The sequence below is a fragment of the Lepus europaeus genome, chromosome 7 (assembly GCF_033115175.1).
Source record: "Lepus europaeus isolate LE1 chromosome 7, mLepTim1.pri, whole genome shotgun sequence".
In the NCBI taxonomy this organism is placed as follows: Eukaryota; Metazoa; Chordata; class Mammalia; order Lagomorpha; family Leporidae; genus Lepus; species Lepus europaeus.
Genome location: NC_084833.1, coordinates 127106760 through 127123599, shown reverse-complemented (window position 1 = coordinate 127123599; position 16840 = coordinate 127106760). Strand labels below are relative to the sequence as shown.

General features: G+C 41.5%; 1 pseudogene; it reads right to left on the bottom strand.

The window, feature by feature from the left end:
* Positions 1–2684: 2684 nt before the first annotated feature.
* Positions 2685–3040, bottom strand: LOC133764802 (small ribosomal subunit protein eS24-like; annotated as a pseudogene).
* Positions 3041–16840: the final 13800 nt, after the last annotated feature.

Genomic DNA, 16840 nt, shown 5'->3' with positions numbered 1-16840 from the left:
GCCAGAACTGTATTGTAGCAATTTATTTTGCACAGAATAAACATTTTGCCATCAAATGTTATTTTAAATCTGTACTTAAATAACAAATGTTGAGTCAATGAAAATAAAATTTTGATTAGAGAGTGGTTGTAGATGTGCTAAATTTCTCAAATTATTATCAAACAGAAATTTTTACTTGTAAATGTTCTGATTCTGTGAGCATAACTAATATTTTTCTTTTTAATGTAAATTAATTACTGATAACTTTTGTAGACTTAGATGGGAGACAACACCTTCATATGTATTTGTCTACAAGTTTATATCACTGTTCTGTAGTAGTTTATGTTTATTGCTATATATAATAATCTTATCAGACACAGAATTTGTAGAATTGCATATGGCTGTAAAATAACTTTAAACCTCAAAAATTTATAAATGTGAGCCTAGCAGTGACCTGGAAGTTTGGAGCGAGGTTCAACTTCAAATGGCTGTCAACAGGTAGTTCCTATGGTGACAGATAATGGGGATTTTATCCTGGACTGGAAGTTTGATTGTGTATACAAATATAGTCAAGTGAACATGGCTATCAAAATGATCCCAGGCATGGTGGACACAGGTCTGTTCATCAACATGGCTGAGACAGTCTTCTTTGGGATGCAGAAAGGCTAAGTGAATGTGTGGCAGAAACCCTTCTGTTGACCCCATGAGGAGCAGATGTGTTCACCTTGATCTCCAGCCCACATCCAGGGTTCCAGGAGCCTTGCCTTAATATATCTGTGTGTGGGTGGAGGGACTAAATCCAACTTCTGCAGTACTGTTACTATATGTCATTTTAAACAGAAATTTAAATATATATATATTTTTACTATTAAAAATATTTAGTTTTTCAGGCAGCACTGAGGCTCAACAGGCTAATCCTCCACCTTCGGCACTGGCACACTGGGTTCTAGTCCTGGTTGGGGCGCAGGATTCTGTCCCAGTTGCCCCTCTTCCAGGCCACCTCTCTGCTGTGGCCTGGGAATGCAGTGGAGGATGGCCCAAGTGCTTGGGCCCTGCACCTGCTTGGGAGACCAGGAGAAGCATCTGGCTCCTGGCTTCGGATCAGCGCCATTGGAGGGTGAACCAACAGCAAAGGAAGACGTTTCTCCCTGTCTCTCTCTCTCTCTCTCTCACTATCCACTCTGCCTGTCAAAAAAATTTAGTTTTTATAAGAAGCAGAACTTGATTTCATGTTTTGTATGAAGTATTTACCAAAAAATAAAAAGAATAGGGCAAGAAGGGGGAGACTAGCCCTAAAGCCTTTGACTTGAGCCTGCTGGGTAAGTTTCTGAATATTGGGTTTGCTGAGAAATGAATATCAAGAGTTTTTCTTGGCCAGCGCCGTGGCTCAACAGGCTAATCCTCCGCCTTGTGATGCCGGCACACCAGGTTCTAGTCCCAGTTGGGGCCCTGGATTCTGTCCCGGTTGCCCCTCTTCCAGGCCAGCCCTCTGCTATGGCCCAGGAAGGCAGTGGAGGATGGCCCAAGTCCTTGGGCCCTGCAGCTGCATGGGAGACCAGGAGAAGCACCTGATTCCTGGTTTTGGATCAGCGTGGTGCACCGGCTGCAGTGTACCGGTCACGGCGGCCATTGGAGGGTGAACCAACCGCAAAAGGAAGACCTCTCTGTCTCTCTCTCACTATCCACTCTGCCTGTTAAAAAAAACAAAAACAAAAGAAAAGAGTTTTTCTTGAAGCTGATAACATGAAGGACCTGGCCAGCAGTGATCTCCTGATGCCTAGCAGGATGCTTGGTTTGCTTTTCTGCCATTCTCTGTTGTGTTTTTAGTTCATTCTCATTGTAGTCATGCACAATACAGTTACTTCTAAAGATCAAGTTTACAAAGTCTGCTGAGTGGAGCAGTGTGACATGTAGTGACTCAGAATGTAAACTCTCAGGGGCAAATGTAGTACCTTTGCTAAGATCAGGGATTCTTCAAATCCCTGTTGGTTAAAGAAGTTGGCCAGAAATAATTGCCATGCTGCCAGAGCACTGCTGTGAAATGTGAAATATTTGTTTTTTAAATCATTTTCTTTTTGTTGTTAATTGTTTTTGCATTCCTTTATTGTCACTGGCATGGTTTGGCATCAGATGTTGTCACCTCTTTATATTCTTTGAAGGTTGGAATAAAAAGTGTGGTGCAAAAGAAGAAATATGAATAAAATTTAAAGATATTATTGGGAATATTTTATGAGGATTATGGTGCTAGGGAGTCAACTTTGACAAAAAATGTATAAAGTCTTTATTATTTGATGAAATCACTCAAGGTAGGCTGGGCAGAGCACCCAGAAAGCTTTCTTTAAAGCAGTGCTGCTGTGAGGGATGATTGGGCTACAGAAAAAAAGTATTCCAACCACTGGTTGGACTTCATAACCCAAGTGCAATTTGCTAGAATAAACAGTGCAGGAAAAGCTAGAACATGGCTGTGCCTGAGATTGAGCTAATAATTGCCCCCACTCTAGTATTTGCAACACAAAGGAGTCACTGTAGACTGTCATAATTTCTTCTTTGTAGTGTCTCCTGGATCACTTAACTCAGTAAAGCACATGTACTCCACACAGAAAATACACAGTTCACACCACACATTTATTTTTTAAAGTTTTACAGTTTATTAATTCTCATGAAAAATTCACAAAATCCCCATAGATAAAGTCACTACAAAAACTTTACTCCTTCAGCTTTTTGCCAGCACTAACATTGGCTTTGGCAGTTCCCCTGAACTTCTTCATTCTGTTGTTACAGTCCTTTTGCTGTTGTGTTGAGATCTTTTTCTTCTCATACAGGCCATGTCTTGCAAGTCAATGTTTGGGTTCATTTTTTTTAACATAATTCAAGGAATCATAAATCATACCAAAGTCCATTGTCTTGCCACTGCCAAAATGGGTTCTAAATCCAAATACAAAGATGACATCAGGAGTTGTCTAGCAAATTTCTGTGGAACAGTTGCCTTCCCAGAGTAGAGCATGTCAATGACCATTTGTTCCCTCTGAAGTGGTCGGTTAGTCATGAACTTCCTGGTACAGATAGTACTGTGTCATTATGTCAGCTGATCCTTACAAAAAATGCTACTATATTGCTATAAATCTCAAATAAAATATAATTCAATTCAACTGAGACAAAAGGTATTAAAAGTGATATATGGGACTGGTGCTGTGGTGCAGTAGTTTAAAGCCCAGCCCTGAAGTGCCGGCATCCCAAATGGTTCTAGTTCCAGATGTTCCTCTTTTGATACAGTTCTCTGCTATGGCCTGGGAAAGCAGTAGAAGATGGCCCAAGTGCTTGGGCCTCTGCACTCATGTGGGAGACCCAGAAGAAGCTCCTGGCTCCTAGCTTTGGATTGGCTCAGCTCCAGCAGTTGCGGCCATCTGGGGAGTGAATCAGCAGATGGAAGACCTTTCTCTCTGTCTCTACCTCTCTCTGTAACTCTGTGTTTCAAATAAATAAATAAATCTTTGAAAAAAAGAGTGATACCTTATTCATAAAGTTACAGTCCACAAATAAAATAGCTGTGAGTTTTTATATACTTTCACAGCAGTATCATATTCACAAGAACTAATCTGATGAAAACAAGCTGATATTACAAAAACAATACTATGACAGATAAATTTGACATATTCTTACTGTGAATGAACAGATCCAACATGGTAAAAAGTTTTATAAAATAAGATTCTACTAGTTAACCTTCAAGTACTAAGAAAAAAATCTGTTGTTCCCCAAAACAAATTTTGTGCATGTTACAATCACTGGTCAGCATGCAATATTGAAGTTATGGCAAAAAAATAGAAGACATATATATGATTGTACTTCAGATAATTCCATTTCTGGGGCCAGCACTGTGGCAGAACAAATGGTGCCTAAATCAAGAAATTGGGAAGGCAAAAATTAAATGAGCTATCATTGCATCTGAAGGATCTCAAAAAAAAAAAGCAAACCTAACCCAAAACTAGGATCAGAAAGAAATAATTAAAATTAGAGAATAAATCAACAAAAGTGAAACAAAAAAATATAAAATATCACCAAAATGAAGAGCTGGTTTTTTGAAAAAATAAAATGATACACCATTGGCTGAACTAGCAAAAAAAAGAAGACCCAGACTAATAAAATTAGAGATGAAAGAGGAAATGTAACAGACACCATAGAAATAAAAGTAATCCTCAGAAATTACTACAAAGAGCTGTATGCCAACAAACTAGGAAGCCTAGAAGAAGTGGATAGATTCCTAGACACATGCAATGAACTGAAATTGAGCCATGAACACATAGAAAACCTAATCAGACCCATAACCAAAATAGAATTTGAATCATTAATAAAGGCCCTCCAAAAAAAGAAAAACCTAGGACTGGATGGCTTTACTGCTGAATTCTACCAGACATTTAAAGAACTAACTCCAATTCTTCTCAAGCTATTTAAAATACTTGAAAAGGAGGGATTTCTCCCAAGTTCTTTCTATGAAGCCAGCATCACCTTAATCCCTAAACCTAAAAAAGATGCAACTGAGAAAAAGAACTACAGATCAATTTCCCATGAACAGAAATGCAAAAATTCTATACAAAACTCTAGCCAAACAAGTCCAATAACACATCAGAAAAATCATTTACCTCAACCAAGTGGGATTTATCACTGGTATGCAGGGATGGTTCAATAATCAAAAATCAATAGGAGCCAAGATGGCAGAATAGGAAGGGAGCTTACTGATAGTCCAGGAGAAGACAGATTAATAAAAGTGAAGATAGTGTAGTCTTATGGAAGAATTAAGGAAAAAATAGCAGAGTAAACTTTCATAATTAGAGGGACATGGTGGACCTATGTGGAGGGCACAGGTACCCACAACTTGGGACTCTAGCTGTTGAGAGGCTCTGCACCAGTGCTGGAAAGAGAAGTGAGATGAAACCACAGTAGCCCTGAGACACTGGTGGAAAATGGCAGGAAGAGCCCAAAGGGAACAAGGCTTGAAGTCCTGTGGGGGAATAAACACCAGCCTAACTAGAGGAGAGAAAAAATAAAAGGGATGGTATGGACATGATTCTATCTCTCTAATCACCTTACAAAAGCCTAGGAGCTGATAGAGCAGGCACCATTTTGGACCTATGTAAGGCTGTACAAGCTCGGGTCTGCACCCAGCACTCAGCCAAACAGAAAAACCTCACTCTGGTGGGGAATAATAACAGGAGACTAAGACCTAGTGAATGTGTGGAGCTTATGAACTGGGACAGTGAAAAAAAAACCTTAGGGTGTTTAACTCACAGTGTGGCTGAGACTTGAGTAGTCTTAGGGTGAGATGCCATAAGCACAGATCACACTGGCTACCCAGTGAAAGACATTGAAGAGGAATCTGAGCTTACAGTGAGAACTGCACAGATACTTTGTGTGGTCCTTGGGACAGAGCAGATGAATATTATACCTACTGGGGTTAGTGCTCAGGCTCTGATTGCCACCAAGGAGAAGAGCTCAGCTGAGTGGAATTACTTTCCTTCTGAATAAAAAATTAAAAAGAGGGAGAGAAGATTTACCACACCAAAACTGGGTGTGTCACCTTTGGCATACCCTAAAACTTGAAGAACTGAACAGAGCTCTCTGACCACACCCACCACAAGCCTCTAGAGATTCACCAAAAGCAGACAGACCACTTAATCGAGAGATGTAGTATAACAACAACAAAAAATGCCATAAGAGCAAGAAAAAAAAGAAGAAACCAAAGACTATCTCCACAATGCCAAACACGCAAAACTGAGGAAATAACAAGAAAGAAATCACGACACTCCCAAATGAACATGACACTCCAATACGAGAATATGAAGATGATGAGATAGAAGAAATGGAAGATACGGAATTCAAATATTTATAATAAGAACATTTAGAAGTTATCAAAAACAAATGCATGAACTACAGAAATCTATAAAGGACAGGACATAAAAATCTCTTTCAGGAAAATGAAATCTCAAGGAGGAATCAAAATGAAATGAGGAATTTAGTAGAACATGAAATTGAGATATTGAAGAGAAATCAAAATGAAATGAAGAATTCAATAGAACAAATGAAAAACACATTTGAGAGCTTTGAAAACAGAATCAGTGAGGTAGAAAAGAGAATATCAGACCTAGAAGACAGAGCACAAGAAATTATATAGTCAAACCAAAGAAAAGAAGAGGAAATTAGAAATCCAAAAATATTGTTGGGAATCTACAGGATACTATTAAAAAACCCAACATTCAGGTTATAGGAGTTCCTGAAGGCATAGAGAAAAAGAAAGAATTAGAAGGCCTTTTTAGTGAGATACTAGCAGAAAACTTCCCAGGTTTGGGGAAGGACAGAAATATCCTAGTACAGGAAGCACATAGACCCCCCAATAAACAAGACCAAAAGAGATCCTCATCACGACAAATTGTAATTAACACCAAAGTGAAATATAAAGAAAAGATTCTAAAATGTGCAAGAGAGAAACATCAGATTACTCTCAGAGGATCTCCAATTAGTCTCACAGCAGACTTCTCATCAGAAAGCCTACAGGCTAAAATGGAATGGCAAGATATAGCCTAGGTACTAAGAGAAAAAAAACTGCCATCCCAGAATATTATATCCTGCAAAGCTCTCATTTGTGAATGCAGGTGAAATAAAGACCTTTCAAAGAAAACAGAAATTGAAAGAATTTGTCACCCCTCCTCCAGCCCTGCAAAAGATGCTTAAAGATGTGTTACACACAGAAACACAGGAACACAGCCATCAATATGAAAGAAGGTAAAGGAAGAAGATCACAGGAAGTCGAAAGCACATATTAGAAATATGTTTGAAAAATTGTGGGGCAAAGTCACTACTTATCAATAGTCACTTGAATGTCAATGGCCTCAACTCCTAGTTAAAATACAAAGACTGTCTGAATGGATTAAGGAACAAAACTCATCTATTTGCTGCTTACAAGAAACACATCTTTCCAGCGAAGATGCATGCAGACTGATTGTGAAAGCTTGAAAAAAGATATTCCATGACAACAGAAGCCAAAAAAGAGGAGCTGGAGTAGCCATCTTAATATCAGACAAAATAAACTTTAACACAAAAACTGTTAAGAGAGATAAAGAGGGGCACTATATAATGATTAAGGGATCCATTCAACAGGAAGATGTAACTATTATAAATGTATATGCACCTGATTACAGGGCACCAGATTATTTAAAGATATGTTAAGGAACTTAAAGGGAGACTTAGACTCCAATACAATAGTATTGGGAGACTTCAATACTCCACTTTCAGAAAATAGACAGATCAACCTGACAGAAGCTCAACAAGAAAACAGCAGATTTAATCGACACTATAGCCCAAATGGATCTAACAGATATCTACAGTACTTTTCATCCTACACTTGAAGAATACACATTGTTCTCAGCAGTACATGGGACCTACTCTAGGATTGATCACATACTAGGCCATAAAGCAAGTCTCAGAAAATTCAAAAGAATTGAAATCATACCATGCAGCTTCTCAGGCCATAAAGGAATGAAGCTGGAAATTAGCAAATCAGGAATCCCCAGAGGATATGCAAACATATGGAAACTGAACAACATGCTCCTGAATGAACAAGTGGGTCATAGAAGAAATCAAAAGAGAAATCAAAAACTTTCTAGAAGTAAAGGAAGAGAACAACCCATCAAAACTTATGGGATACAGCAAAAGCAGTGTTAAGAGGGAAGTATATGGTTGGTGCCACGGCTCACTAGGCTAAACCTCCGCCCTGCAGAACCAGCACACCGGGTTCTAGTCCCAGTCAGGGCACCGGATTCTGTCCTGGTTGCCCCTCTTACAGGCCAGCTCTCTGCTGTGGCCAAGGAGTGCAGTGGAGGAAGACCCAAGTGCTTGGGCCCTGCACCCCATGGGAGACCAGAAAAAGCACCTGGCTCCTGCCATTGGATCAGTGCAGCACACCGGCCGCAGCACGCCAGCCCCGGTGGCCATTAGAGGGTGAACCAACGGCAAAGGAAGATCTTTCTCTCTGTCTCTCTCTCTCTCTCACTATCCACTCTGCCTGTCAAAAAAAAATAAATAAAATAAAGAGGGAAGCTTATTGCAATAGGTGCCTACATCAAGAAAATGGAAAGCCACCAAATAAATGACCTTTCAATGCATCTCAAGGATCTAGAAAAACTGCACCAAAGCAGACTCAAAACTATAGAAGAGAATTAATTAAAATTAGAGAAGAAATCAACAGAATTGAATCAAAAAAATTACAAAAGATCAGGCAAATGAAGAGCTGTTTTTTTTTAAATAAACAAAATTGACACCCCGTTGTCCCAAATAACTAAAAAAAGAAAAGACCCAAATCAATAAAATCAGAGATGAAAAAGGGAATGTAACAACAGTCTCCACAGAAATAAAAAGAATCATCAAAATACTACAAGTCCAATTGAGCATGTCTCAAATTGTACATCTCCTCCCTCTCTTATTCCCACTCTTATATTTAACAGAGTTATATGCCAGGAAACAGGGTAATATATCAGAAATGGATAGATTCCTAGACACATACAACCTACCTAAATTGAACCAGGAAGACACAGAAAACCTAAAAAGACCCATAACTGAGACAGAAATTGAAACAGTAATAAAGGCCCTCCCAACAAAGAAAAGCCCAGGACCAGATGCATTCACTGCTGAGTTCTACCAGACATTTAAAGAACTAACTCCAATTCTTCTCAAACTATTCAGAACAATCAAAAAAGAGGGAATCCTCCCAAATTCTTTCTTTGAAGCCAGCATCACCTTAATTTCTAAGCCAGAAAAAGATGCAGCATGGAAAGAGAATTACAGACCAATATCCCTGATGAACATAGATGCAAAAATACTCAATAAAATTCTGGCCAATAGAATACAACAACACATCAGAAAGATCATCCACCCAGACCAAGTGGGATTTATCCCTGGTATGCAGGGATGGTTCAACGTTTGCAAAACAAACAACGTAATACACCACATTAACAAACTGCAGAAGAAAAAACATATGATTATCTCAATAGATGCAGAGAAAGCATTTAATAAAATACAACACCCTTTCATGATGAAAACTCTCAGCGAATTGGATACAGAGGGAACATTCCTGAATACAATCAAAGCAATTTATGGAAAACCCACGGCCAGCATCCTATTGAATGGGGAAAAGTTGGAAGCATTTCTGCTGAGATCTGGTACCAGACAGGGATGCCCACTCTCACCACTGCTATTCAATATAGTTCTGGAAGTTTTGGCCAGAGCTATTAGGCAAGAAAAACTAATTAAAAGCATACAAATTGGGAAGCAAGAAGTCAAACTATCTCTCTTTGCAGGTGATATGACTATTTAGGGGATCCAAAGAACTCTACTAAGAGACTTTTGGAACTCATAGAAGAGTTTGGCAAAGGAGCAGGATATAAAATCAATGCACAAAAATCAACAGGCTTTGTATACACAGGCAATGCCACGGCTGAGAAAGAACTTCTAAGATCAATCCCATTCACAATAGTTACAAAAACAATCAAATACCTTGGAATAAACTTATCCAAGGATGTGAAAGATCTCTACAATGAGAATTACAAAATCTTAAAAAAAGTTTATACCAAAACAAACATACAATTTTTCTTCCCATGAACTTTTTCAAGTACAATCATGTTGCTCCTGACATTATTTCAAGTAATTAGGAAAAAAAAGGTGTCAAATAACAGATAACTCTTCCAAAGCCAAGAAACACTCCTTTCATGAGCCAGAGAGTTCTGCCCAAATTCAGTCCTACAAAGTGACCACAAGCCAAAAAACATTTCATCCTCAGCCTAAGTCAAATTCTCCATTTTCTCAAACACCTTATCAGTCCAGTTTTCTTTCAGGTAAGCTCTCTCTCGAATCCCAATATCCTGGAGACCTTTCTTGAAGTTTCCTAAATAATGCTGCTTTCATGCTACAGTCCTTTTTTCCTAAGGGTTTTCCACAGGCCCCATGCCACATATCCCATGCATCCCTGCTACAGCTCTTGCAAAAGTCATCTGCTTTCAGCAATGATATTCTTCCCTTTTCCTATCTATCCTCTCATGGAAACATACACAAATTACATGTTCTCCCACCTCCCAGCTCTTCCAAGGCACCTAACCCTCCCCCAAAGTTTCCCTCCAATGCTGTCAACCTTGGTCTTGAACTCTAAACCTGACCTTTTTTCTCAGTCTTTCAAATCCAGAAGTGCTGGGTTTTTTACTCTTTGCTAACAGCACATGACTTTCCTCCCAGGTCTACCTCTCATGCCACCACACCCAATCTTCTCAGCCCCTGATTCCCTGCAGAACCCCAGGGAAACTCAGTCCCCAGTATCCCTTCTGCCCCTCCTGTCTCTGTGGCCCCTAATTCTCCTTTAGGTGCCCTCGGACCCCAGATTTCTCCCCATACCTGTGGCCCCTCTCTGCTGTGGGACAGAGGCCCACCTCACTGCCTGCAGGGCTTGGGGGTCCCTTCCCTTAACTTTGGTGCCCCCAGGCTGCTGACAGCGTCAGTCCAGCTGGACTGGCTCACCTGCTGCTCCTGTCCAGGAGGAAGACACAGCTGGCCAGGTTAAGCCAACACCGAGCAGCATCTGAAACTCAGAGATGAGCACGTCCTTGTTGAACTTCGGTATCACTTTCAGGTCCAGCTCCAGCCCCGTGTCCTCCAGGGCCCAACCAACTCCAGCCTCCCATCCTCCTCACGTCTGAGCTTCTGCTGCTGGGACCCCAAGAGGCCTGCTGCCAGCAGACGCTATGACTGCACTCCACTGAGGTAGGCCCCGGATCTGTCACTGCCTCAAAGATAAACACAGTCACCACAGGCCAGCACCGTGGCCGGCACCTCTGCTGCAGTCCCAGGGTCCCCCACAGCAGCCCTAGGCTTCCTCACTGCATAGAAGCCCGAGGCCTAACTTCGCCCCCACCGCCACTGGGCCCATGTTCAACGCCCATTGTTTGACCACTGCGGCTGCCATCTTCCCATGCTCAACATTGCCTCCTCCCCACACTTCTTCGCTTCCAATGCTGCAGCCTTGCCAGGAATCGTGGCCGCCACCATCACAGCCACCCCACTGTACGTGGTCACCCTACTTTTCCTGGCCATGGCCACTACCCCCCCCTCTTCAGGGCAGCCCCACTCTTCATGGACTCAGCCTTCGCCAACGACCAGAATTCATGGTTGCTACTTCTGCCGCTTGGTGATGCCGCACCTGCTGAGCATGCTCCACACACCCGGCCCCGCCCCTTCCTCCTGGTCTCACTTGCTCCCCTCCTACCTTGACTTTCACCTGTCCTGTAGACTCCATGGAGTTGGCCGTCTGAGAGCTTTTCCCTTCCCACTGACCCAGGGGCATAGGGCCTACTTCTGACATCTGTAAGTAGTAAATTTCTACTACTTCATAGATGTGGTTCAGTTGCCTTGACTCACTGAATCTACGTCACTGCTGGTCAGAGCTCTCCTAAAACGGCCACCTTGGTAGGAATAAGCTAGAAACAGATCAGACAAGTCTCAAGGGCATCTGGAAATCTTAATATGTGTCCTGTGGAAGGAATCCCTGGTCGTTGGCTGCACACTCCCCTGGGCCCTTCATTCCCTCTGTGATATGTCCTGCCTGGTGGCCATGGTTTGGTGTAAACTCCTGCATGCTCCTAGACACGGTGTGCACTGCAATGTCACTAGATGATGGACAGTATCAGTCCCATCCTCTGATGGTACCACTGTTGTATATGCAGTCTGTTGGTGACAGTCACATTGGTACCTGGTGACTGTTTTCTTAGCAGTTCTGTAATGGAGGTTAAACGCTCCCAGGTGTGTGCATATCCAGGCCATACCAATTGGGGTTGAGTGGTGGAAACCAGGCCCTCAGGGCATATGGCTTTCTGTAATTCTTCTCTGATCATTTTCAATGTATGTATATACTGTATTTATTTATTCCCAAATGAAAATTGTGTTTAGAGACATCACAGAGAACAGGACAAAACTATCTGAATTGTTTGTTATAGCCTTTTTTTAAGTCAGAAATTTGTGTTGCTTGTGCTTAACTTCCCAACTCTCCAATAAGAGTTTTTGAAGCTTCAGATCCTTTCTTCCATAGTACAATGGTAATTGATAAGATAAACAATCATAATTTCAATTGTATTCATACATATTTAGAGATTTTTTGAATATGTATTTTTGGCACAATCCATTCTAATTGATCCTTCGAGCTGTTACAATTTCTTGTTTCACAGTATAGTTGAGAGTGCTTCCCAACACAGATTTTCAACTCTTTCATGTTCATAGAGACAAAATATATTATAAAATCTCCTTTTGTTGCAGCTATACTTCACAATATAAACAATCTACACACTACTTGAATATCCCTATTTTGAATTTTTATGTGTTTATACATAAAGATTGAAATGACAACAAAGAAAACTAGGTTAAAGTAAAGATCAAAGGGCAGGCACTGTGGTGCAGTAGGTTAATGCCCTCACCTGACGTGCCAACATTCCATATGGGTGCTGGTTCTAGTCCCGGCTGCTCCACTTCCAATCCAGCTCTCTGCTATGGCCTGGGAAAGCAGTAGATGATGGCCCACGTCCTTGGGCCCCTGCACCTGTGTGGGAGACCAGAGGAAGCTCCTGGCTCCTTGCTTCGGATCAGCGCAGCTCCAGCCATAGCATCCATTTGGGGAGTGGACCAGCAGATGGAAGACCTTTCTCTCTGTTTCTCCTTCTCACTGTCTGTAACTCTAACTCTCAAATAAATAAATAAAATTTTTCAAAAAAAGTAAATGTCAAAGCACATTGTCATGCTCTAGTACTTAACAATCTGATTAAAGAAAAGTTAATAAAAGTCATAGCTTTTTAAAATTGCAATTGTTTGAAATATTACCTTTTAATAACTTTCTTATACATGAACCTTTTTGAGGACCCTCCTCCTACATATAGTGGTAGAGCAAATCCTGAACATCTGTATATTGTAATAAAAGGATAGAAGTAGCACTATGCATGAACTAGAGCCTGAAGGTATAGGATACTAATGTTAAAAATTTGGAAAAGTGTGGGGCCAGCATTGCAGTATAGCAGGTTAAGCCATTACTTGCAAAGCCAGAGACCCATATGGGTGGCCACTCCACTTCTAATCCAGCAACCACAGTGAGGACTGGATGAAACTCCTGGCTCCTGGCTTCAGTCTGGCCCAGCCCTGGCCATTGTGGCCATTTGTGGAGTGAACCAGCTGAGGGAGATTTCTCTCTCTCTATGTCTCCCTATTCCTCTATAAGTTTGCCTTTCAAATACATAGATAAATAAATATTTTAAGAAGGAAAAGAGTGGCATTTTCAAACTCAAAGACAAAAGGAGTTTGGCTACATTTTATATGGTAGTTGATATGACTACATTATTGGCTACACTTGTTAATTCTAAGTCACTATACATACATTCTGAAGCAGAATTATTATGTGATGGGAATCAAGATTCTCACTGTTAAGGAGAGAGTAGAGATGATGAATAAGGAGGAATGAAGCATGTACTATTGAACTAAATGCATAGTAAAATTCATGTTTTCTTACTATAGATATGTTACCAAAAGAAAGGTAAAGTTTCTCTCTGCTTGCAAACCAATATTTAAGAGTCAAGAACTGATGCAAGAAAGCAGGTTAATTCAAGAAGCCAGAAATATTGGGAGAAGGAGGATGTGATTGTCACCAAGACTATCGCAGCATCTCAGGGTAGCAGGATTGTTTCAGATGAACCAGAATGGGGAATCAGGAATAAGGGGCATCAATGATAGGCCCTGCTGCATGTTGGGCTCTGGCCAAAAAATAAGGGGCTAGTCAGCGTCAAAGAGGTTAACTTTGAGCCTGTCCCAGAACTCTGGTCCTGCTGACTGGGGTAGGCTATATTACTTGGCAAATTCAGCTGACTTTATCAAGACCATAGTCCAAAATCCTTAAGTCTAGTCACAAAGACAACAGCTTTGACAAAGCAAAATGGAGTCATTTGGGCTACTATCACAGTTAAAGTGCTGCATGTAAAATCTTTACTGCTATGTGTATTATAATGAAGAGTAAGATTCTGTTTTTTGTTTTTTTGTTTTTTTGTTTTAACTGGGGCATCTTTGAAGCCTCACCCAGGTGACTTCTACTACTTTTCTACATCTGGGGAGGCTGTTAAGAAAACCCAAGTGTTCTCTCTTTGCACCAGTAGGAGTTCAAGTCAAACACAGGGTCCTTCATCCCAGCCCAAACTGTAACCCTTACAAAACCAGAAACAAATCTCCTTTCCCTGCTATTTCAAGTTATGTGTTTGAACCTCCTGGGAAGCCACTCTTCTCTCTCCAGAAATTCATTTTGTGTGAAATAACACATAACAAATTCTCATAGTCTCTTTATGTGTGTGTGGGCACACATGGAATCATTGTTCTCAATATCCAAACAAATTTTGAGTGAGAGATTCATGTTTGTTTCTACACAATGGCAATAACATGTATCCACATAAGTTACTTAATATGGTTCCTCCTGCTATTAGCTGAGTGGGCCTAAAAGTAACTTCTTCTCTGTAGCAACATGCATACCTCATAATCTCATCTTCAGTTTTCATGTCATTCTCCAAATTAAAGGCACCCAAACTCTTCAGATATGAGTTAAGATGAGGCAAGTAATATACAAAATAAGCCAGGAATATCTTGCAGCACTAGAAGTAATGAAGTGCTAAAAAGAAATGGTTGTGAGTATGGCTAAGGATACAGAAACCAATTGAAAAACCTCCTGATGGCCAAAGTTGGAATATGTCTATAAGAGGGTATATGAAATATCAGTGGAATATACCCAAGATATAAAATAACTATCTATAAATCTACACTTACAGAAACAACTGGATGCATAAATAAATATGATAGAGAATAAAAACCCTATCCAGAAGAGTTTAGATAACTTACATTTCATCTCTGCTGTCATGGAGAAGTTATAGCATTCCAAACTGCTAGTGTAAGCTGTTCATAATAACCTTTATCTAAAAGTAACAGATGTAGCCAGCGTTGTTGTGCAGCAAGGTAAGCTGCGGTGAGCAATGCTACCATTCCAAATTAGAGTACTGATTTGATTCCCAGCTACTCCACTTCCAATCCAGTTTTCTGATAATATGCTTCCCTGGGTTGGGGATGGGAAAGGCAACAGAAGATGGGCCAAGCACTTGGATTCCTGCATCAATGTAAGAGACCCTGGTGGAGTTCTAGGCTATTGGCTTCAACCTTTAGTAACTTTGGCTGCTGTAGGCATTTAGGGAGTGAATTATTTCTGCCTATTGCCAGGTTGGTCCAGCCACCCCTGTTGGCAGATAAAAATCTACTCAGAGGCAGATTCAGGTGGAAAAAATGTGAGGGCCAGGGGACTGCAGATTCACAGGTCTGAGCCCTGCCTTTCAATGTTCATATACTTTTATTTGCTTTACATGGATCAGGGTTGAGGGTCAGGGTAGCCTAAACAATCTCTTGTGTAGGCATATCTTGTTCCCTAGGACTATAGCCTTTTGCATGCTCTAGGTCAGCCTCTGCAGCCATAAGTCTTGCCTGTTTCTCCCTGCCTCCAACATTTCACATACATTTTAGAAAAACAAGAATTTGACAGAAGTGGTAGTTAAGAGAATGACAACAAGTCAGCTACTAAAATGTTCAAAGCATGAGGGAGGGAGTAGTTGGTGATGGAATATCACCTTGAATGGCTTCCAATATCTTTATTGCTTTATCAGTGAAGTTTGATACTGTTCATCAGTGAGATATTTTCATTTTTCCCAATTTGAACTCATTCATCATTCAGACTCTTAAGGAAGAAGCTTGAATAATAGAAAAAGTAGAAACATGGTAATATGTGGCCTTACTATTTCCTTGGAAGCTATATCATAGTGCTACAATGATGTTCAGCACCTAGTATTATCACATAGATACTCAATTAATATTTGTTGAATGGCTTTATGATGACAAAAATGTCAAAATAACCTAAGTGGCCAATAAATTTAACCTAGGGGGGCGGAGCCAAGATGGCAGATAGTGAGGACGTGCGCCATTAGTCTGCGAAAATAAAGTTTCATAAAAGTGGAATTACTGTGGCCTTGGGAAAAGACTCAAGAAAAAAAACTGCAGAGGAAACGCTTCCGGATCTAGTGGATGTAACACAGAGAGCTCACTGCGTGGAAACCCAGCCGCGGGAGCCGAGCCGCAGAGTCTCGCCAGCGCGGGAACGAGAGGTAAGACAAAAGCCTCAGAAACTCTCCTCCTCCCGCCTCCGCCTGCAGCTCTGCTGCGGCGGCGGTGGCGGCAGCAGCGGAGGAGTCCCGAGTGCCTCTTTCCGCCGTCCCAATCCCGGGGAGCACGTGCGGACACTACAGCGGTGGCGGCAGCGGCGGCGGCGTGCCGAGCGCCTCTCACCGAGATCCCAGTCCCGGGGAGCGCGTGCAGGTACTACAGCAGCAGCGGCGGCGGCGGCGTCCCAAGCGCCTCTCTCCACGGTCCCAGTCCCGGGGAGAGCGCACAGGCACCACAGCAGCGGCGGCGGCGGCGGTGATCGTGTGGCCCGGCTTGCCCTAGGCGACAGCGCCTAGAGAGGACACAGATGACCTACAAAGAGCCCACCGCGTGGAAAACCAACTTCGGGAGATGAGCCGCAAAATCTACCCGGCGCAGAAACCAACGGGAGCCATTCAGAACTACTTCCCAACTGAGTCAAAAAAAAAAAAATAGAGAGAGAGAGATCCAGCAAGGAGCAAGGAGAGTCACTTTTTGCAAAGCCTCAAACCTGAAGAATCAAACAGAACTCACTGGCCACACCCACCACAGCCCCTAAGGATCCATCAAAAGAGAC